This window comes from Hylobates moloch, unplaced genomic scaffold (genome assembly GCF_009828535.3).
Source record: "Hylobates moloch isolate HMO894 unplaced genomic scaffold, HMol_V3 SCAFFOLD_3, whole genome shotgun sequence".
Classification (NCBI taxonomy): Eukaryota; Metazoa; Chordata; class Mammalia; order Primates; family Hylobatidae; genus Hylobates; species Hylobates moloch.
In genome coordinates, this window is record NW_026652278.1 from 73655854 (window position 1) to 73677066 (window position 21213).

The 21213-nt window shown below is 54.9% G+C and overlaps 1 protein-coding gene across 3 annotated transcripts in view; it reads left to right on the forward strand.

The window, feature by feature from the left end:
• The window catches only part of ZMIZ1 (zinc finger MIZ-type containing 1), a 246166-nt gene that overhangs the window by 37240 nt on the left and 187713 nt on the right, over positions 1-21213 (forward strand). For all 3 annotated transcript variants that reach the window (XM_032141309.2, XM_032141271.2, XM_032141279.2), the window contains exon 2: positions 12637-12746. The gene's annotated coding sequence lies outside the window, so the exon portion shown is untranslated. The remainder of the gene's footprint in view (positions 1-12636; positions 12747-21213) is intronic.

Here is a 21213-nt window from a genome sequence, read left to right on the forward strand (position 1 = left end):
CTCCACTAACAGGGACAACAAGTGCTGTAGGTTTTGTCTTATGCTCTGCCTGAGAGTGATAGCCTGGAGTGCTATACAGAATAGCAATTCTGAGGCTGCAAGGAGCTCTGTAAGAGAGCGTGGGGACCAATTGGTAGTGCCTGCCATGGGTGTGGGAAGGAAGCCTGGGGGCACACAGGCCTGTATTTGTGACTCACGTGCTCCCCCAAGCCTGTGGCTAGATCCTGCTCCCACTGCATCGCCAGCACCCAGCCTGGCGATCAGTGGGTGATTGAGCCCAGAAGCTCCTATAGGAACTTAGCAGATGCTCCTTGGCTGGTCTTTGCCCATTGTGCAAGGGGACATCCCCCAATCACATTGCAGGCCCTGGAGGGTCAACACTCAGCTCTTGAGTTTAGGAAGCTCTTGTGCATTCCATACCCGCTCCCTGCTAGGGCTGGATGTGGGGTAGGTACCCAGGAAGTGTGTTGATGAGACCCAAGAATGATCAACAAATGGGACTGGAGAGGTGGTTTGGCCTGGCTTGGCAGCAGCCCATGTAACACTACCTCAATACAGGCATCGTGCAGGTGGCCGAGTGCCCCAGATTTTCTAGGACAGCCCTGGTTTCAGATCCTTCATCTATTGTTCTTGAGTGCCCCTGCCTGAACAGGCATTTGGGCTCCGCTTTGGAAGTCCTGACTGCTGTGGATAGAGCCCTCATGATCATGCTCTTTGATCACTTTCAGAGCACTCACTCTTCCATTGCCTTTGCATCTGGCCAGGGGATGGGGCAGCCCCATTTGCTCACTTTTTTCAGGTGAGGAAATTGAAGGCCAGAGTGAGCAAGTGACTGGCTTGAGGCCACACAGCCAGTTAATGCAGACATCTGGCCTGAACCTGTGATACCCATCTTCTGGCCACTTCACTGTCCACTTACAAAGCCCAGAACTTTCTGCATCCTGCTATTTAAGCCTCATTCATTCGGTCAGCTTTTGTAGCCTAGCGGGTTAGACCTCAGGAGTCAAACAGCATGCTTTCCATTTGAACTACTTCTGGCCATGTGACTTTTGGTGAGTTCCTTTCTCTCTCTGTGCCTCAGTTTCTTCATTGATAAAAGGGATGTAAACACCACATGGGGCTGTTGTGAGGATTACAGGGTTAACAGTGTCTGGCTCAGGGTGAGGGTTCTGGGGGGCCCGCCAGTGGTGTTCACAGAGGTGGACTGATCATAGTTGCTCACAGTCTGGTGAATGTGAGGTGAGAGGCAGATGTGTTCACCATGAAAGAGCGTTCAAGTGGATGGGTGAGGTCAGAGGTGCACTGGGCACCACAGGGCAGTGGGAGGAGGGACCATCTCCATTGTTCCCACACTACTCCGAGGCATTCAGAAAGGTTCCTCCATCCATGGACACTACTTGGAGCAGGGCTTGCAGGGGGCAGGGAGGGCACTGGCCTGACCCTGGCAGATAGCAGCCTCCAAAACTTCTCTGGACAGAGGATGGCACTCATGCCTACTGCCTCACTACCTCCAGCAGCTGGAGCTTCTGGGCTCTGCTGTAGGATGGGGGTGGGGTTGAGAAGAGGTGAAAAGACCCAGTTGCTTTGTCCCAGGGGCAGGCACAGAGTCCTGCCTGAGAGCCCTGGCATGGGGTAATTGTCTATTGTTCATCGTCTGGTAAGCCAGCTCCCCACCTTCTTTCTGCCTGCCTGCCTTTCTGTCCTTCCTCTCAGCATCTGTCTATGCAGTATAAAGAGCCCCTCCCAACACAGTCACCAGCAATCTGCTTCCAGGCTAGTGTTGACACCCCAGCCCGCCCGGAGACCCATTTATTCTGCCACTGGGGCACAGGGCCCAGTTTTAATCATCCTCGCTCCACTGTGAGATACAGATGGTTGTATTATTAATAGTCATAATTAATCAGCATCCACAGAGGAGCTTTTCCCTAGGCAGCAGATCCTCAGGACGGGCAGCCCTGGGAGGTCCCATTCCAGTCCCCCTTTACAGATAGGGGAAGTGAGGCTGGGAGAAGGGGTGGCAAGATTCATCCGAGGTGGAGCTGGGTATGGACCCCAGCTCAGATCTCAGATCTGATAACCACCTGCAGTGTTACTGTCTGGGAATGGACTGTTCACCCCACCCACCCATACCAAGGTCCTAGGGTGCCAATTGCTGGGAGAAGCTTTCAGCACTGGGGATGGGAGGGCGGGGCTCAGGCTGGTGGTGCACTTTGAGATCTCAGGCTGAGAGTGAAGGAAGAAAAGTGGGATGGGGAAGAAAGGCCTGAGGGAGGCAGGACATAGTGGGCTAGCAGGACAGGGGGCCTGATTGGGGTAAGGGTGGGGAGGTGGCCTTGGGTAGAAGGAAAGCCAAATACCAACCATCTCCCCCTAATACACACAGATCGTGGGTCAGGGCCTGAGGTTGGCTGCTTCTCTGTTCTAAGCTCTGCATCCCAGGGACAGTGATTTAAATGCTTGCAGCAGGCAGCATCCTGATTTATGGGGCTGTTTTGGACGGGCCTAACTACATCAGCACAGAGGCAGTGAGGGGCTTCTTGCACAATTCTGCAAGCCCACCTTGCTGCCAGCCCACCTGCTCCCCTGCCTGGCTCCTGGGGCTGACCACCACTAAGGCCCCTGTGCATGCATGTGCACATGCATGCACCCAGACCCACGCCTGGGTGGGCGCACCCAGACCCACGCCTGGGTGGGCACACCCAGGCCCACGTGCTGTGTGTGCACCTGAGGCTGTCCACATCCCTGCCCACAGCCCATAAACTGTGTTAGCCCAGCATGCAGGTGTGTGCTGCTCTGGGCATGTGTGCAGATGAACACAAGTGTGCCCAGGTGCACACATGTGTGTGTCTGCCTGCACTCTGCAGGCATCCATGTGCCTATGTCCTCTGGGCTGCCTCTCTCTGTGTTGATCTATTCATGGCTCTGGGTGGTGGATGTCTGTTCGCTGTCCTGTTTGTGTCCCAGTGTGGATGTGCATTGGTGAGGGGTGTACACACGTCTGTGCAAGTGTGCCTGTGTGCATGTGTCTGTGTGCACACGTGTGGGCATGCAACTGCCACCTCATCCTGTCTTTTTCACTATGGGTGTTGTCCACACTCACATCCTTGTGTGCAACACACACCCGGTGCCCAGCATGGCTGGGCTGCCCCCGCCTGGTCATTAGGCTCATGGATAAGACTCTCTGTCATTGTAAATGAGTATAGAGTGCCCCAGCCCAGGAGTCCTGAAGGAACTGGGGAGGTAGCCTCATCTGTCCTCAGCATCTCCACCCCACCTCCATATGGATGGTGCTGGAGAGGGGAGGCTGGGAGGGCGGGATGTGGTGTCCACTCCCAGGCCCCCACACTGGGTTCCTGATCCACCCTTTGTTTCTCCCCACCATGCCCATGCACTCGCCCATATTCTGTGCCAGACTTTGAAGACAGCCCCGGGTCATGGGAGAAGCCCAGTCAAGAGTCAGGCAGCCGGGTGCACAAACCCAGGCTCTGTTGCCAGCATGTGGCCCTAGACAACCCCTCTGCCTCTCCCATCATCAGTGTTTTCCCACCTGCAAAATGGTCTTAGCAACAGCCACCTCATGGGGTTATTGTGAGGACAAAAGGGGTGCAGAAACTGCTAGAGAAATCAAGTTCCTTCCCCCAGCAGACCTCAGTCTCCCCATCTGTAAGATGGAAATAATGACCCTCACCAGTGGTCTCATGGAGGGTTTTGAAGGTCAGATGAGAAAAAGGTTCAGTGAAGGCTGCAGGGTGGCACCCATAGGACTTGTTCCAGCTCAGAGCAAAGGAGATTAAGGGTGCTCGGCACTTGGTGGCATGCAGGGCCTGGGCCAGATGCCTGCATCCAAACCCCCATGCTGCCACCCTCTGGCCTTGGGATGTGGGAAGGTTACTTCGTCCTCATCTGCATCTCTGTTATCCTTAGATTTCTCATCTTTCCAGCAGGCATGTTCATAGTATAGTATCTATCTCCTGGCATGGTGGGAGAATTCAGGAGAAATGTGTGTGGAGCTTAGCACAGAGCTTGGCACAAAGCAGCTGCTCAAATCAGCGGTATTTGTTATTCTTGTTTTCGGCCTTATTGCCATACCGGTCGCCACTCGGTCTGGAAGGACAGGTGAATGCATGGCGGATGATGCATTAATACCACACTGGGGTACCTATTAATAAGGTTTAATCTGTGTTTCCAGACTTGATGTCCATCCGTCCCACCGAAGAAGAGTTCAAGCTTTTCTTCCAGGGAACTGAGAGGGCCATGCCGAAACTGGCAGCCTCAGCCTGCAAGAGGTGCCCTGGGGAAGGAGGTAGTTGGTACTCATCTTGGCCGACTACAAAGGATCTGGCTTCTGGGACTCTGAATGCTGTGCCCCCGGCAGCCACCCAGCCCCACAATGGGAAGCCAGTGGTTACATTTACCGCTGTCTCTTTTGAGCCATATGGTGGCTGCACCACAGCTGGCTCAGAGGCTCTGAAAGAAGGCCCACAGGGGAACATGAGGTCTTACCTGAGCCAGGTGAGGACTGAGGCCCCCACTGCCAGCACTGCAGTCTGGGGCTTCCAGTTTCACCATAGTTCCTCTAAGCTGCCTGGAAGAAGGGCCTGAACTCATGAACTTCATGACCAATGGACCTGAAGTCTGGAAACATAGATGATACCTCATTAACAGGTATCCCAGTGTGATATCAATACATCATCTGCCATGCACTCACCTGTGCTTCCAGATGGGGTGGCCACTGGCAGCGAGGGGCTATTTGCACAGTTATGCAGATGGCTGCCAGCCCACTTGCTCCCCTTGCCCAGCTCCTGGGCTGACCACCACCAGGGCCCCTGTGCATAGAGCCCATGAGCAGTCCCCATCACCTGTGGGCTTCCCAGTCTGTGCCCAACTTAATGATAGCTGTTAGGGTCCAGTAGAGGCTGCAATGTCCCCATCCTAGCAGGGGCTTCACTGAAGAAACGAGGCCCTGGCACCCAGGCCAGGGCAGGGAGGAGACAGTTGGTAGACACAGCCAGGGCTACAGGGGCTCGGGGCTCATGGGGCCCAGGTGGGCAGGCAAGGGAGGAGGCAGGTCAGGCTGGAGCCAGTCCTTGAAGGACAAAGAGGATTTAGCTCACTGGAAGGGTTGGCATTCCAGAAGGACAGAAGTGTGTGGGCAAAAGTTTGGAGTCATTCCCGGGGAGAGGTGTACCCTCTCCCATAAGATGTTTGGCCTGCCCTGGCCCAAAGAGCAGAGTCTTTGCTCTCGATGGCTAGTGGCTGTGGTGGGGTGAAGCACATGGCCAGGGAATGTGGGTGACGGGGGAGGCGCACCCTCAGGCCTGAGCCAAGGGAGACCAAGTGGGCCCACACAGGCCAGAGCCTGAGACCTTGGCACCGGCTACTCGGAGATCTTGACTCGAGAGTTAATGATTCATTTGTGGCCAATTTTCTGCTGGCTTTGCCTGGAAATTCCCAAACTTGCCCCTTCCCTCACCTTAGGGAGCTCTAAGAATACAGTCTCACTTACACTTGGCTGAGAACGTCTCACCCACTATCCAGGGAATGGTTTTTAAAATTACAGCAGGTGTGATGTAGGTTAGCCATTAGGAAAAGCTGATTGGGGGGTACAGGCTGGGGGCTGGGGTGGTTTGTTTGAGTGTTTGGAACAAATGTGAATAGAATTCAGTCTAGTGTAAAGTGTTGCGACAGTTACAAATGGGAAGCTACAGCTTGACCCAGAGTAGGACTTGGCTGGGCTGAAAAAGTAATGGCATAGGCAAAGGCCCTGGGGCATGAACATCCAGGGAACGCTGAGTGATTGTGGTGTGGCTGGAGTGTAGAGGCTGTGAGAGACTTCTAGAAGTGTGGACACAACTCCCAAGTGAAGAACTCTCAGGACTTGAAAATTTGGCAGTGGGACGTGCTGGCAGTGGGGAGTCAGGGCTGGTACCTGAGTAGGGGACAGGTGTGTTTGATTTGGGTTGTAGGATCGCTTGCCCATCCCTGTCTTGATTCTGCTGGTCAGCAGACCTTCTTGACAGCCTGCTCTGTGCCAGGTCAGACCCACGTTCTGCATGGGTCCTGCACCTGTGTGGAGGCTGAACTAAAGGGAGGGGGTTACATGTAGCAATTCAGGTGTGAGCACAGGTGTGTGCGGGAGCAGGGGAATGGCTGATGACTTCAGATCCACTGGGCTCCATCACCGTAAGTCCTTGGGTGAGCGTAGCAGAGGTGTTGGGGTAGGCTTCAGGAACCCCGTGTTCCTGGCAGGCTCTGTGGACACGCCGCCTGGAAACCACTTCTGCCCTGTAATATCAGCACAGCTGAAGGAGCCTGGAATGTGTATCTGTCCCTGTACAGAGGAGGGGAGCAGACAAGGCCCAGAGAGGGGAAGGTTAATGGCAGAGCCCAGGCAGAACTCAGGGCCCAGTCTCCCAATCCTGGCTGATTGCACATAGATCCCACCACCCACCCACTCCTGCAGATCTAAGGACATTTCCCCCAAACCAGGCAAAATAGAGCTGCCTGATTGTCCAGGTCAAAACGTCTGGGTGTTTGGGGGAGGGAGGGTTCCTTTGTATCTTTCACAACTTAGCAAATTTAATTTCTTCTGATTATTTCTTGACGGTCCCAGGCGTTGGTGGTAAACAACCACTCTCCCCAGAATGTTTCCCTGTGACAGCAGCTTTCTCTGGCAAGGGTGCTATCAACACTTGGCAGGGCCTCCTCCTGGCTCCTGGCTCCCAGCTCCTGAGATCCTGAGCTCCTGAGCTCCTGGGCTCTTGAGCAAGGCAGCAAGTGAGGGCTTCTCAACAGCTTTCAGCATGCAGAGCTTGCCCTGTGTACCAGGGCAAGGACAGGCCTAGCCTCTTTGTTCCCCGCGGCAGCCCGGCCTGGCTTCAGAGCCTCAAGTGGCCTCTGGTTGTGGATGGTCCCTGTGCGGTGAGGCTGGGTGGTATCAGGTGTCTGCTGGCTCCCACAGCTCTGGTGCTCAGGTCCTTGGCATGGCTCAGTGGCAGGAGGGAGCCTGTCTCCTGAGCAGCTCTGCCAGACCTGTCTGTGGCCGAGAGACCGGCAGCATCCTGGGCCTGCGGCCTCCATGGTCTGCGTCACACTGGCTTAGGTGTCCTGAGTCAGAGCCAGGAAATGGATCTGCCATGTGGGGGTGGAGGTGCTGCTGCCCGGGCAGTTGGGGTGAACCCCAACCTCCTGCCCATCCACACCTGGAGGGTCCTGGCCTTGTGCTTCCTTCCCCTGGCCTGGCCTGAATGTGACCAGTGCCTGGAGGAGAGGCTGAAGTTCCAGCCTGCTCCACACTCCACTTCCTGTGCCCAGGCCCCTGTTGTTGGCAGGGTGGGTGCTGAGACACAGGCACCATGCTATGCTGTGCTTTTGCCTGAGTTATTCTATTCCCTTTTTCTAGAATGCCCTTTCCAACTCGTTGTCTGGGTGATTTTCTGCTCCCCCTCCAAGAATTTACACACAAATGACTTTTCTGGTGAAGGCTTCCCTGGCACCCCCACTCTGGCCAAGGCTGCCCCCCTTTCCTCTGAGCCCCCTCTCCATTGATGGCTCCTATCACAGTGTAGTATATTCACGTTTGGAGCCTGTTCGCCTGCGCAGGTGCCTTGAGGCTTTTTTCTTTGTGGGTCCTACAGGCCTGATGTGTAGTATCAGCTCAATAAAAGCAGGCTGGATTTAATTAAGGGGGTTCCTGAAGGCGGTGCTGGAGTCTCCCTTTGTTAATGGTGTGGTGAAGAGGAGGTGGGAGTTTGCAAATGGAGAGAGGCTGACTTGCCTGCCCAACCCCTACCCTTGATCCCCTCTGAGGGCAGTGCTGCCCCCCTGACTGCTGGGGACTGGGGTGGCCCCCTCCATTTCCATCCAGCGGCAGCCTTCCCTGCCCGGCAGGAGCTGGCTCCCCAGGTTGCCGGAGTGATCACTCTCCAGAAAACACCCCAGTGGAAACTGCATGAATGATTGATAAGAGCTGAGAGCTGTTTAATTTTTTCCCCCTGTTTAATGGCTATCAATAATTTAATACGCTCTCTGTATGTTTTTAAGAAATAGCACCCATTTCGCCGTCTCCGGTTTAGCGGGCTAAATGATTTAAGTGTTGGAAATGTGCTCTGAGGATGGAGGTTGAGTGAGTCGGAGAAATCTGGAGGCTGGGGGTGGGGGAAGGCGGGTTCAGAGCCAGCCACAGCATCTTGGCCTGGGGGTGTGTGTGTGTGTGTGTGTGTGTGTGCATGCACGTGCATGTGTGTGTGTGTGTGTGTGTGTGTGAAGGTGGGAGGGAGAAGGGAGGGAGGGAAGGGGCGGGTAAAAGCCAGCTCCTCTCTGCTAAGAGCAAGATAATTGCTTTTCCGGGGCCTCACTGAGCAGCAGCTGAACAGCTGTCAGCACCCCCCCTCCACAAATGCTAAGCTTTTTTTCTGGATGGCTCTGGGGGGCCCAGGGGGGCTAGGAAGGAGCTGCCGCCAGTATCACCATGGGCTGAGGATCTCCCTTCCCCCTGACATCTTTGCCCCCTCTTAAAGCTTCTAAATCACTTCTATTTTAACGACGCAGTGAGGCTGCTGCCCGGGTGGTGTCTTCCAGATGGGGTGTGGGTGGTGGAGTGGAGTGAGGGACTCAGAAGGACCTGGAGGGTCATCTGTCAGTGCTCCCCCAAACTTTCCAGATGCAGAGCATCACCTGGGAGGACTTGCTAAAAATTTAAATTTCTGGGCTGTGTTCCAGACCCATAGACTTCCATTCCCAGGGGAGAGGCCTGGGAAGCTGTGGGTTTAACAATCAGCCCAGGTGATTCTTAGCAGAGGAGTTTGGGAACTATAGAGTCCAGCTCTGTTCTGGTGCTTACAGCACCCACAGCACCACGTGGCAGCTCCCTTCTGCTTGCATGCCTCTGGGAATGAGGTACTCACCACCTCCCAAGGTAGCAGACCCACTTGTGGAAGGCATACTCTAGTCCAGAGTTGCTTCTGATGTTAGGCTGTGACCTACCCAGGTGCCCCTGTGGGCTTGGAGTTCTCTCTGCTACAGGACAGACCATGTTTCCTGGGATCTGATGTCTTTCCCTCTCCCAACCTCGCCACTTTCTGGCTTGTTTGGGCCTCTCTGCTGGGTAAGGAGCTTCCTCTCTTAGCAAAGGGTCCTGGAGGTAGAATGCAGGAAGGTGACAGGTGCTGTGGCCTGTCTGTAGTGTGTGAGGTGGCTGCATCATCCTGTTGCTGGTAAGCATCATCGCTGGTACAGTGGAGACCCTGAAGAAGGCAGAAGGATGCTGGGCCTCAGCACCGCCTTGGCCTGTCGGGGATTCCATTCCTCCCACGAGAGAGAAAACTGGCTCATCAGAGATTGTTGTGTCAGCCATAGCTCTTAGATGACCCTGGGGGGAACTGAGGGCTGAGGGGTTTCCCCAGATACCACATATCTATTTAGGACAGAGATGGAGCTGCAAATGTGGGGGCAAGATGCTCTTAGAGGGGTGGCCAGGCCAAGGCCCTGGCTTTAGGGATCAGCTGAGGCCCCAGCCAGTCACTCACCTGAGGTTGGATAGGGGAGGGCTTCCGCCTTCTCAGTCACTCGGGGCCGATGGACAATTCATGGAGTCAATACATGGAAGGATTTTGGTGGAGCCGATGCCCACTCTGTCTGGCATTACAACTCTTCCTTCTGTCTGCCTAACAGTTTCCATTGTTTTGCCAGAGGGTGTAGCATTATACTACTGCCATGGGTCTTGCAATTTTGTTTTAATAGATAAGTAAGAGGGAAGGAGTGGTGCACATTTACTGGGCATCATGGCCTACTGTGAAATGGGGAGTATAATCCCCCCATAAGCCCTGCACTCTGTAGCCCCTTACTGCACCCCCGGATTCAGCCCCACCCTCCATCTCTGTGGGAGAAGGCTGGGCCCCCAGGAGAGTATTGCCCTGTTGGGTGCTGGCAGCTGACCCATCTTGAGATCCCAGTCCCCCATCCTCCCCTGAAGCCTGCTCTGGCCATCACAGTATGGTTGGGGTGTCTCGACCCTGGGGGAAGAGGAATAGGGGTGCCACCCAACCCTGATAGAGCTTCTGCTTGGAGAACTCTGAGAGCTGGGGAGGCAGAAGAGAGACTTATACACCCTGGGGAAGACCCAGCCCCAGAGAGAGAACTGTGTGAATATGGACACCCAGGCAAGGCCTGAGGAGGTCAGGGAGGGCCTCCAGGAGAAGGTGCCACCTGACTGCAGGCTTGAGCATGGTAGGAAGGGGAAGGGCATCCTGGGGTGGAGGTGTGATGTAGCCTGTGGGGGTGCACAGAAGAGTGAGGTAGAGCCTGCAGGGCTGGGGATGGGCTACCAAGGCCGGCTGGCCAGGGCAGGGCTGACCTGATTCACTTGAGCGGAGAGCCACGGAAAGATTTGTCTTTAGTTCCATTGAAGTGTTACACCCATGCAGAAAACTGTGTATCTCCTACATTTGTAGTTTGACAAATTATCCTGAAGGGCACATGCTTCTGTAGCCGCCAGGCAGATCAAGAAACAGAAACTTGCAGACCCGCTAGAGCCCCCTGTGCCTTCTACTCACTGCCCCCTCAAGGATACCGACCGTCCTGACTTCCAGCCTGCTGTGAGTTATCTCCTGCTGCCCAGCAAACCACCTGAAAACTTGGTGGCTTAAAGCAGCCACCATTTATGAAACCTCACAGTTCTGTGGTTTGGCTGGACTTCTCCTCTTGATTCCCTTGGGCTCATGTGACTCCAGTCACCTTTGAGGGTCGGCTGGACTGGAAGGTCCAGATGGCCTCAGTCACACGGGCAGTGGCTGCTGGCTGTTGCCAGGGGAGTTCCCCACCCTCCACTAAGACAGACACCTCCCTCCGTGGCCTGCAGCCTCCCAAGAGAGGCAAGGCCAGAAATGGCAGGACCTCTTGAGGAGGCCTAGTCTCTATAACTCACAAAATGTCACTCACACCGAATCCTATTGATCTAAACAACTCTCAAGGCCAGCTCTCAGCAGGTGGAGAACAGACTCCGCCTCTTGGTAGGAGGAACTCCAGAGGACCCCTGCCGTATTTCGTCTATTACAGGCGTAGAGTCTTTTTGCCCTTCTTGACCTTTATATAAATGGATCTCCTAAGTGTATTCTCTATCGTGCCTCGCTTTTTGAGTCAACACTGTGTTTGCAAGATTTACCCGTGGTGTTGTTGGATGAAGTTGCAGATCACTCAGTCCCAAGCCTGTGCAGCAGTTTGTTGTGTGGAAACACCAGTTGACCCATTCTATGGTTGGTGGCCATTTGGGAAGTTTTCATTTTCTGGCTGTTATGAATTGCCTTGCTACAAGCATTCTAGCACATGTCTTCTGGTGAACATATGCACATTTTTCTGTGGACATGGAGTTGCTGGGTCATGGGAGAGGTCACAGGGTAAGAGACCCTTCCAAACTGTTCTTCCAAGTGGTGAGACTAGTGTCTAGTGTGTGCCCCACCAGCAGAAGGGGACTTTACAAAGACCCAGCTGAAGATGGGCTGGAGGTGCATCTTGTGGACACTGGAAGGGGCTTCCTGTGATGTCCCCTCTGCCCGCCCTGAGCCTCAGGCCCCCAGGTCGGGGGAAGTAGAGCCATGAGGCTGATCCCTCTTTTCTGAGCATGAGCTTTCCTGCTGCACTTTTTCTACCCCAGAGGCCTCCCGTTGCCTTCTCCTTTTCCCAGAAGCTGCCTTTCATGGTTGACCTGACCCTCAACAGTCAGGGAGGCCAGGGGTCTGCAGATGCCGGAGCTGGGGGGGAGACAGCCACACAGCCTCCATCCTTGAGGAGATTTGGACTTCACTCCAGCCTTGCCTTTCGCCATTGGAGGAACACTTTCCCTCTCAGGGCCTCCATTTCCTCATTTGTAAAATGACAAGGAAAAGTATCAACCTCACCAAGTCCCTTCCTTCTCATCAATCTGACCCCATATTCTAGAATCGAACAGAAGAAGGGATGGGGGAGGCCTCCTGACTTCAGTCTGCCCACGTTGTTCTGTTTGTTCACTGCACACCTTCACGGCACCATTCATCCATCAAGGAGTCTCTGTGGTCCTTGTTAACCAGTTCAGAGGACAGAGAGAAACTAGACTTCACTCCCAATGTCCAGGAGCTGGGCCTGGAGCGGGAGAGTGTCCTGTGGGAAGCGGGAGGAGGCAAGGTTGGCAGGTGCACAGCCCACTGGAGACAAACGAGCAAGGAGGGGCTGGTGAGAGAGGGCTCCACGGAAGCACTTGAGCAGAGTCTCGAAGGCCAGGGGCCCTTGAAAGACAGAGAAGTGGGGAGAAGAGCTCTGAGCGGGGCACCCAGCATGTGCCAAGGCTGGAGCCAGGGGCTCTGGGAGGCTGGGCTGACTGGAGCCCAGTGGTGGGCGGGCAGGTTTGGCTGCTGCTGTGGTCTGGCTTTCAAGGCTGCGGGGTTGCTCAGCCGGTGCCGGGGCTTCGAATGTGACGTTCAGGAGCTGCGACCTTTATTTGGCAGTGGCAGGGCAGTATCCAGTGTCTAGAGTAGCTCCACGTTGGTGGGCCAGTTCCATCTTCCAGGAGATGGCAGCCAGGACGTAGAGGTCCATGACGTGGGTGAGGAGCTGCCCGCAGGGTCAGAGCTTGGAGCTCACTGCCCCCTTTCTTGTCTCCCACAGGACTCACGGCAGCTGTGTTCTGATTTTGTACTACTGCTGGGGCTGCCGCCTTCTCCTCCAGACGCTCTCAGCAGACTTGAGTCCTGGTCCTTCGGCAGAGGCCTGAGCAGGTAAGTGGGATGGGCTGGCCCTCTGGTGCTGTGCACCTGCTGACATAGGGCAGACGGGGAGTGCGGGCCGCCCAGAGTGCATGGTGCTGTTTCAGGGGCCCAGAGGGCTGGGGAGGGGATGGGGCTTCTTTCTCAGTCTTTATTTGTTCCTTGGCCTTTTCCTCTCAAAGAAAGCCACACAGTGGAGGGTGGTGAGTGTACTGATCTGGGACCTGGACATTGGATTTTATTCTGCTGCCAACTCCCAGTATCACCTTGGGTAGCCCTTTCCTTCTAGAGGGCCTCAGCTTTCTACTGTAGTCCATGGAAATAACAGTAATGATATCCTCTAACCCGACAAGCACTTAACTGTATTCTGGGTACTGTGCAAAGTACTATAGAGTTATTACTTCTTTCAGCATCACAGCAGCCTTATGAGGGCATTGCTGTAATCACCAGCGTTGTACATGTGAGAAAACTGAACCTCACTCACTCAGGAAGTAACTTGCCCCAGGCGGCACACCTGGCTGAGCCTAGGGTCCAAGTCCAGGTCTGTGTGGCTCCAGTGCGCTAGCCACTGCCCGCTGGCCTACTCTGCCTCTGGCCTTGCTCCTAGCTTCTTCTTGGGGGTGGGGATCAGGGCAATTATGGGTGTCTTCGGAAGTGCCAGATCCTGTCCCAACTCAAGAAAAAGGGAGAAGGGCTTTTACCAGGTGACAGGCTCCTGGTGGGTCAGGGGTCATGACCCATTTGTGATGTGATGTGGCAGGGACCAGGCCTGGCCTCCAGGTGCCTCTGAGGTGGCAGCCAGGGCTCCCTCTAGAGGAGGGGTGTGTAGGCTGGATAAGGCTTTCTTTCCCTCCGCCCCTCAAATTCGTTTTCCTAAGCTTATATTAAACACTTACTGTGTGCCAATTCCTGGATTAGGTACCAACTGCAGTGCAAGGGAAAGGGGCCTGTCCCACTCTGTGCTCCGTGGAGAAACAGAAAGATCCCAGTGACGTGGCAAGCCCCATAACAGTGGCGTGGAGAGGGTTCAGAGGCTGGGGGGAGAATTCTGGGGAGGTGACCACAAGTAAGTTACAGTGTGGGGAGACAGAAGCAATAGATGGAGCAGAACCTGGCAGGATATGCATGCACACAGACATGAATGGCGGTGAGTGCATAGATAATACAGACGTGCAAATGTGCACTTCCTCACAAACGTGTACACAGACGTCGCTTCTGCATGCCACATGAATGCACACAGATAACACTTGCGTGCACTTGCACGCTCACATACACATTCACAAACTCGTGTTGGAACTATACACATACACAGGCACAAACTCTCACAAGCACACAGCATTCTGACACACACGGGGCTGCATATCCATGCACACACAATGCAGAGTGTGTCCAGCAAGAAGAGGCAGTTCAGAGGTCGATGGCTCTGCATCGGCAAAAGCTTCCAGCAGCTCCTGGGAGCTCAGCCGAGGCTGAGCTAGAGCTCTGTTTGTGTGTATGTTGGGGAGGGTATTGGGGGCTTGAGCTATGTGACTGACCATATGACTTGACCATGGACAAGCCCTTGCCTTCTCCGGGCCTCATTCCCCATCTGGAAACAGGAATCGTCCTAGTCCGCCTCCTATACGGTGGCCACAAGGATGAGAGGCTGCTGTGTAGATTGCCGAGAGCAATTTTGGGCACTCTGCAGGGCTTCAACAAATTGAAGCTAGTAGTCTCATGAGAAGAAAACAGGTTACGGGTAGAGTGGGGATGTGGGGGCTGTTCCTCTCCAGGCTTCTCATCCCCTGGGGCCTGGGTACTCTCTGAATCATGGGCACAACAGTCCACCCTGCCTGCCTCCCCCAAGGTGGTGGGGTCTGTGTCATCCCTGCGTCCGCTCTCCCACCTGCACTTACCTGTTGACTCCTGAGGAATTGGGGGCCTGCAGTGCCCAGCTTTGGTACAACAACCACATTTGACTCCCTGCCAGGAGACTGGCACATTGCCTCCATGAGTGCTCTAAATCCCCTTGAGAAGCCTGAGAAGAAGGCCTTACCGAGCAATTTCCAGATGAGGAAACTGAGGCACAATAAATGCAGGTGAGGTTCTTAAGGACACCTGCTCATAAGTGTTGGAGCTGGGCTTCGGATCTAGGTCATCAGATGTGAACATTTGTGCTCTTTTCTCCCATGATCTCCTTTCAGGGATAGGTCATTTATTACCCACTTTGCAGGTAAGGAAACTGAGGCTCAGAGAGGACAGGCCACTCAGCCAGGAAGTAGCACAGCCAGAATCGGGTGCTTATTAACTACATTGCACCCACCTCAATTCAACACTTCCTTTTCCTTTCCCTCCCTCCTTCCCAGAGAGCCCCTCCAGGTTAGAGGGGGGTTCCCAAGGAGGCTTCTGGGATTATCTGGGCTTTAGTTCTGACCTAGTATTCCCAAGCATACCTGCCATTTTCTTGCAAATAGAAAGATAGGCTATTCTCTGGGGTCTGCTTTCTAGCATGACCTAGTAACTTCCTCTCCACGACTCCTTTGTAAAGTATCCTTAGGATTGTCCTTTGGAAACTTGGCCAGCAGAAAGCTCTGGGGTACCCAAGAGGCCTGGAGGAGTCCTCGGCCTTTGGAGAGGTAGCCACTGCTTGCATATCCACTGGGAGGCTCTGTGACCTGCTAAAGGATCTGGGTGTGGGACCACAGCACAGGGAGCCAAGGTTCTGCTTGGCATGGGTGGTAGGTGCCACTATGGAAGGAAATTGGAAAGGATCCCTGGGAGGTGACATTTACGCTGGGCCTTGGAAAGAGGAGAAATTTGCTAGGTTGATGTCAAAGGCCAAGGAAGACCCAGCAGAAGGCTCAGCTCCACCAAAGTCCCAGAAAAGTGAGAGTTTATTCATGGCCCTTCGCACCTGCATCTGCACCCAACAATACCCATCAGAGTCTCCTAGAGTTAGGGCCAGCTAAATAATTTAGCTGTGGTCCAATGCTAAATGGAAATGCAGAGCCCTTTGTTCATGAATTATAAAGGATTTCAAGATGATGACAGCAGAGTAGGGTCCTTCTAAGCTTGTGGCCCTGTGTGATGGCCAGTGAAGCCAACCCTGCTTGAGTAAGTGTAGCAATTGTGGGATTTAGCGCCAAGAACTGAGTTCAAGTGCAGGCGCCACCAGTTACTTACCAGCCCCACGACCTTGGACAAGTCCTCCTCATCTGCATAAGCCTCATCTGCCAATGAGCGATGGTACCCTCCTTCCGGCAGAGGAGGATCAGTGGTGCCAGCATCTAGCTTATCCCAAGCAGTCCAGGACAGAAACTTTGGCCAGGGTGGAGTGGCAACCCTTTCCATCAGGTAGTGATGGTCAAGGCTCTCCTGACCCACCCCATTTACCTTCCAGCACTGCCCCTGCCTACCTTGGTGGCCTGGTTTTTTTGTGCTTTTCCAAATCCACCTGGCTGGGCAGTGGAGGGTATGGGGAGTCTACTCTGTTTTATTTGCAGAGCCTTCTGTCTGGATTGTTCCTTGCCCACCCACCCATCTCTCCTTGGCAGACTCACTCCTGCAGGTTAGATGTCATGGAGATTTCTTTGACCCCCAGCTCCTCCCTTCCAACCTTTGCTGTCTGATACCTTCAGTAGCTGCAATGACCTCTTGCACTGTAGAGTTCCCTACAGTGTGCAAAGTCCTTTCACACCCATCACACCCTGGAGAGCTTTGAAAGGCCCTATTCCCATTTGCTAGATAGGAAAACAGAGGCTCAGAGGTACAACCACCCTAAGTTCCTGGGCTGAGGTCAGACCCACATCGGGCGGGGGTGTAGACAGTGGCAGCAGAGAGTGGTACCTAGGCTCCACCCTTGGCCGCCTCATCTTGCAGCATTTGGGAAAACTGGCTTTTCCCTTCTGGTAGAAAGCTCGAGCCCCTGGCCCAGGAGAGGTGTGTGGGTTGCTGAAGAGGGCCTGGTAGAGCGCAGAGGTCCAGCCAGTTAGAGTAGACAAGTGCCCAGCCCTGCTTTTCCCCACAAGTGATGTGGTCCAGTTCATGTGGCTCGGTGGACTAGAGCCAGGTATACATGGCTCCAAAGTCTGGGGCAGAGGTGAGAAGGCCCTAGCTGGCCTGGGCTGCAACCGCAGGCAAAGGCTGGCCACAGATGAGAGGGGTATCGCGTCAGGGGCATGACAAACTGTTCTATATGGCTGGCTGGCACTTCACGAAAGACACTCAAAACACTCTTGGTGGATGAGTGTGGAGGATGCTGACAGATTGCAGCTGTAGACTGGGCTGAGGCGTGGAGGTTTTCCAGCTCTGTTACCCCTTTCTCTGTGGCTTCTGATTAGTGACTTCATCTCTCTGTGCCCCATTTCCTCATCTGTAAAATGGGGACAATATCCATCTGGTTGTGAGGGATTCAACGAAGTAAGCCATGGGCACTGTCACAGCCATGCCTGGAGCGTGGTTAGTGCTTTCTGGCACTTTATAGCATGAACAGTGGAGGTGGCAGCAGCGGGAGTCAGTAGGGGGTGGACTCCAGGGCTGTGGCCACACAGGAGGGTTTCCCTCCACGGAGCGGCGTGGTTGTGTGGTCTTTTAAGAAAAGGTGGAGAGGGAGATCAGGGATTGGTGTTGGACTGGATTTGGATTTCATATGAGGCAATCCCAAACAGCTGTTGCTCAGAGCTCTGTGGGCAGCCACCTGGGGCAAAGGCTGCACTCTCCTCACCAGCCCCTCCAGCCCCTGGTGTGTGGCTTTAGGCGGCCAGCATGCACACCCTAAGTTGTCAGTCAGCAGACTTCCAGGGTTACATAGGCGGTTTGGGGCTGGCCGTGAAGACCTTGAATGCCAAGCCCAACTCACAGCAGGCCTGGCCAGGGCCCAGCCTGTGGCCACACGGAGCTGGGATTCCAGGGTCCGCATATGGCATGCCTGTCAATCTTCAGCACCAGCTGAGAATGCACACCTCTCCTCCCACTGCGTGGAATCTGTGGCCTGCAGCCCAGGCCCTCCACCCCAGCCTCTGCAGCCTGCTATGACTCCAGAACCCCTACCCCAGCCTGGATCTGGGAATCGTTTGCAGCTCACTGCTTATTCCTGCCCAAGGTAGGATGCCCCTCTAGGTCAGGAGGGTGGGACTACTGTCCTGGTGGGCCCTCTGAGCAGGACTTGTGTTTAAGCCTCAGTCCCATTAAGAACTGCTGTGTGACCTTGGACAAGTTGCTGCCCCTCTCTGAGCAGCTGTTTATTGGTCTGTAAAACCAGAGGATTGGGGTAGGTCAGGGATTACAGACTGCAGTCTTCAAGGGTGTCAACAACCCATTGAAGTTGGGGCTATCCTGTTGTACAAATGAGAAAACTCAAAGCACAGAGAGGTTAAGAAACTTAGCCAAGGTCACACAGCTTATAGTGGAGCTAGGACTCAGCCCAGTTTTATCTGACACCATAATATGTGTTTTCCCTACCACAACAAACTGCCTGTCATAGATACTTGCTTGTTTGCTGGGTGATCCGTTTTGTCCATCAGCCAGCTTGGGGTTGAACACTTCCTTGTGCTCCTGCGCCGTGCTAGGCCCTGGTATCCAATAGTGAATCTTCAGTTGAGCTGGGAGAGCACAGCTCCAGGTCCGGAGGTCTGAGTAGAGGTCACAGTCTCCAGTGCAGAGTTGCTAGGTAGGTGCAGCTCTTTCCTCATGCTGCAGGAGGCAGCCAGAGAAGACTTCCTGGTGTAGGGGGAAGGTGAGTGGGGTTCCTATACAGAGTGGAAGAGTAGGGTCTTCCTGGGGTCTCTGCACAACTTGGTGGCATGGGTCAGGGCAGTCCAGCTGGGGAGGAAGATTCATTCAGCCACAGCTGAAGCAGCCCCTGAGGGCCTTGAATGCTAGGCCACAGAGTTTGGCCATGAACCTGCAGGGAGTGGGGAGCTAAAAGAGACTGCAGGGCAGTGGCAGCTCCTTTGTGAGAGCTAGGAGGGCCGGCCTCAGCCTGCAAGCTAGGGCAAGGGTGAGGTGTGGCCCAGTCTAAGACTTAGTTCACCCAGGAACTGTGGCAGCAAGAAGAGCAGGGTTGGAGGCTTGTCCACTGGCCGGACCTTCATGCTCCACCACGGCCTCTTCAGTAACCCAGGCACCCCTGCTGGACCAGGTGCTGGGGCTTTCTACCAAAAGGGGAAAGCCAGTCTTCTCAAATGCTGCAAGATAAAGTGACCGACGGTGGAGCCAGGTGCCACAATCTGCACACCTCCCCCAACCCCACCTTCCGTGGGCCTGACCTCAGCTCAGAGCTTGGGGCGGGCATTGCTCAGTGACATAGTGGGATCAGAGAGGCTCAGAGACCAGCCCAGGGGCACACAGCATTCCTCATGGTGGGTACAGAGGCTGGAGCAGGTAGGCAGCATCTTTCCCAAGAGAGGTGGGTCTGGGTCTCCCTCTGGCTGTCCCAGAGTCCTGGACATGCCTCCTGGATGGTGTCTGCTCACTCTGGTAGGAATGTGAGGTTGTAAAGAGTTTCCTGGGTGTTACTAACTGAGGGCGCTTCTCCCTCCCACTGACGTTTGCTCCCCTGGCTCTTTTTGAGCTCTGGAGTTTGTCTCTGGTTCATGAGCCACACACCCAGGCCACACACTGGGGCGGAGGACAGCCTTGCCCGTGCCCTGTGTTCCTAGGTCTGAAGCCTCAGCGACCTTGTAGCAAGTAATAGACAGTGGGTGGGGCCACAAGCATGACATCTTTATTGGAATAAAAACAAACCCACAGCCTCTCTCTCATGTTGGGAGGAGTGGTCTTTAGAAATCATTTTACCCGCCCCATTCATGGCACAGACGAGGAAACTGAGGCCCAGAGATAGGAGGGCATGCCCCAAGGTAGCCAACATGGCGCTCCAGGCTATCAGCTGAGTGCAGGGCCACCCTAAACTGTGTAGGCTACATGGGGGGTGCAGAGGCTGGCAGGGGCAGGGACCAGCAGCAGCAGCGATAGGAGCCTTCTATCTGCAGAAAGGCAGGACCGACCCTGAGGGGCCAAGGAAGCTCTGGGGACCTGTGGAGAGCCACCCAGAACTGGGACTGAGAGCTGCGCTGGAACCCACAGACCTGGCTCCGTGGAGCCGCATTTGTGTTCTGCCTCCTGCTGTGAGAGGTTCGCCACCAGGAGCGAGGGCTTATCCTGTCATCCATTTACCCAGAGAGCCCCAGTGAGGCCGGGATTTGCAGGCCCAATGCTCAGGGCTAGGGGCAACGCCTCGGAGTCAGGGCCTAGTGTGAGGCTTATAAGGGGCAAGGGAGTGAGGAAATAAAGTGGACTCAGGAAACCAGGGGCTGCCCTTTCCCTCATCAGCCCCCTCTGCCAAGGCTCAGCAGAGTGTCCAGCCGGCTCAACCATCTGGGAGGCTGCTGACCACAGGCAGCATGGCATTAGCTAGGGCCAGGGTCTAGGGGCTCTGAAGGCCTCAGGGGTCAGGGAGAACTTCCTGGAGGAGGTGAGTGCCAGCTGAGCCCCAAAGAATGACCAGACTGTGAACCAAACTGAAAGCATTCCACGCAAAGGGAACAGCTGGGCCAAGACCCTGTGGCAGCCACACTGGGGCAGATAATGGGGGCTTTGTGGAGGCTGGGATTGCGCAGGGAAAGAAATGAGGCTGGAGATGCCCCTGGGGGGTTGGAGACAGCAGAAGGAAGATGGTTATATTTTGCTTCTAACTTGCTAAATGCCCCTGAGTAGATCACTGCCCCACTTTTGTGCCTCAGTTTCCCTTTTATCTCCTCTGAGCTTCAGGCACCTGGGGAGCCACAGCAGGGAAGTGCCTCAGTGGAAGTGTCCACTTTGAGGCTTTGAGCTGGTGCCGGGGATCTGAGCTGAGGGAAGTATGGGCTTCCCCAGCACCTCGGGGGCAGTTGGCCCAGAAGGCTGCTGCTGGACCCAAGGCTTCTCCCCGGGTGGAGGAGAGCTGACCTAAGATTTCTGGGGTTTGCCAGGCTGGACCAGCCTGGGATGATGAGGGATTAGGTCCCCGGGGCAGCCCCCACTACAGACTAAGGATCTGGGTCCTAGGATAAAATGAGAGATGCGCCTCCCTTCTCTTTTCTGTGACCAACTCCCTCCTTCCTCCTTCTACCTCCTTCTCTCCTGCTGGGGACAGGGAGGGGACAGTATTTATTCCTTCCCAAGGCTGCAGCTGGCTGATACCCTGATGCAGAGGAAATGCCATGCCAGTGCCAGGTATGCTGCCGGCGCCCTGGGTGCCTGGTGCCCTTTCCAGGTGTGGCCCCTCCCCGTAGCCCTGGGCTCGGCCGGTCTATGTTTGCAGAGCCTCCACTGACCTGCAGCGGCCTCTCTGTCATGCCTCTCCTATCAGCAGAGCACCAGCCATGGGCTCCTTGGACTACAAGTCCCCGGGATTGCGCAAATCCCCCCAGCAGTTTGCACAGCAGCCAGCTCGGGCTCTGTCAGATGGCCCAGGTTCCTGCTCGGGAAGTCCATTCTTTTCTGGAATAATAAAGCAGCCACC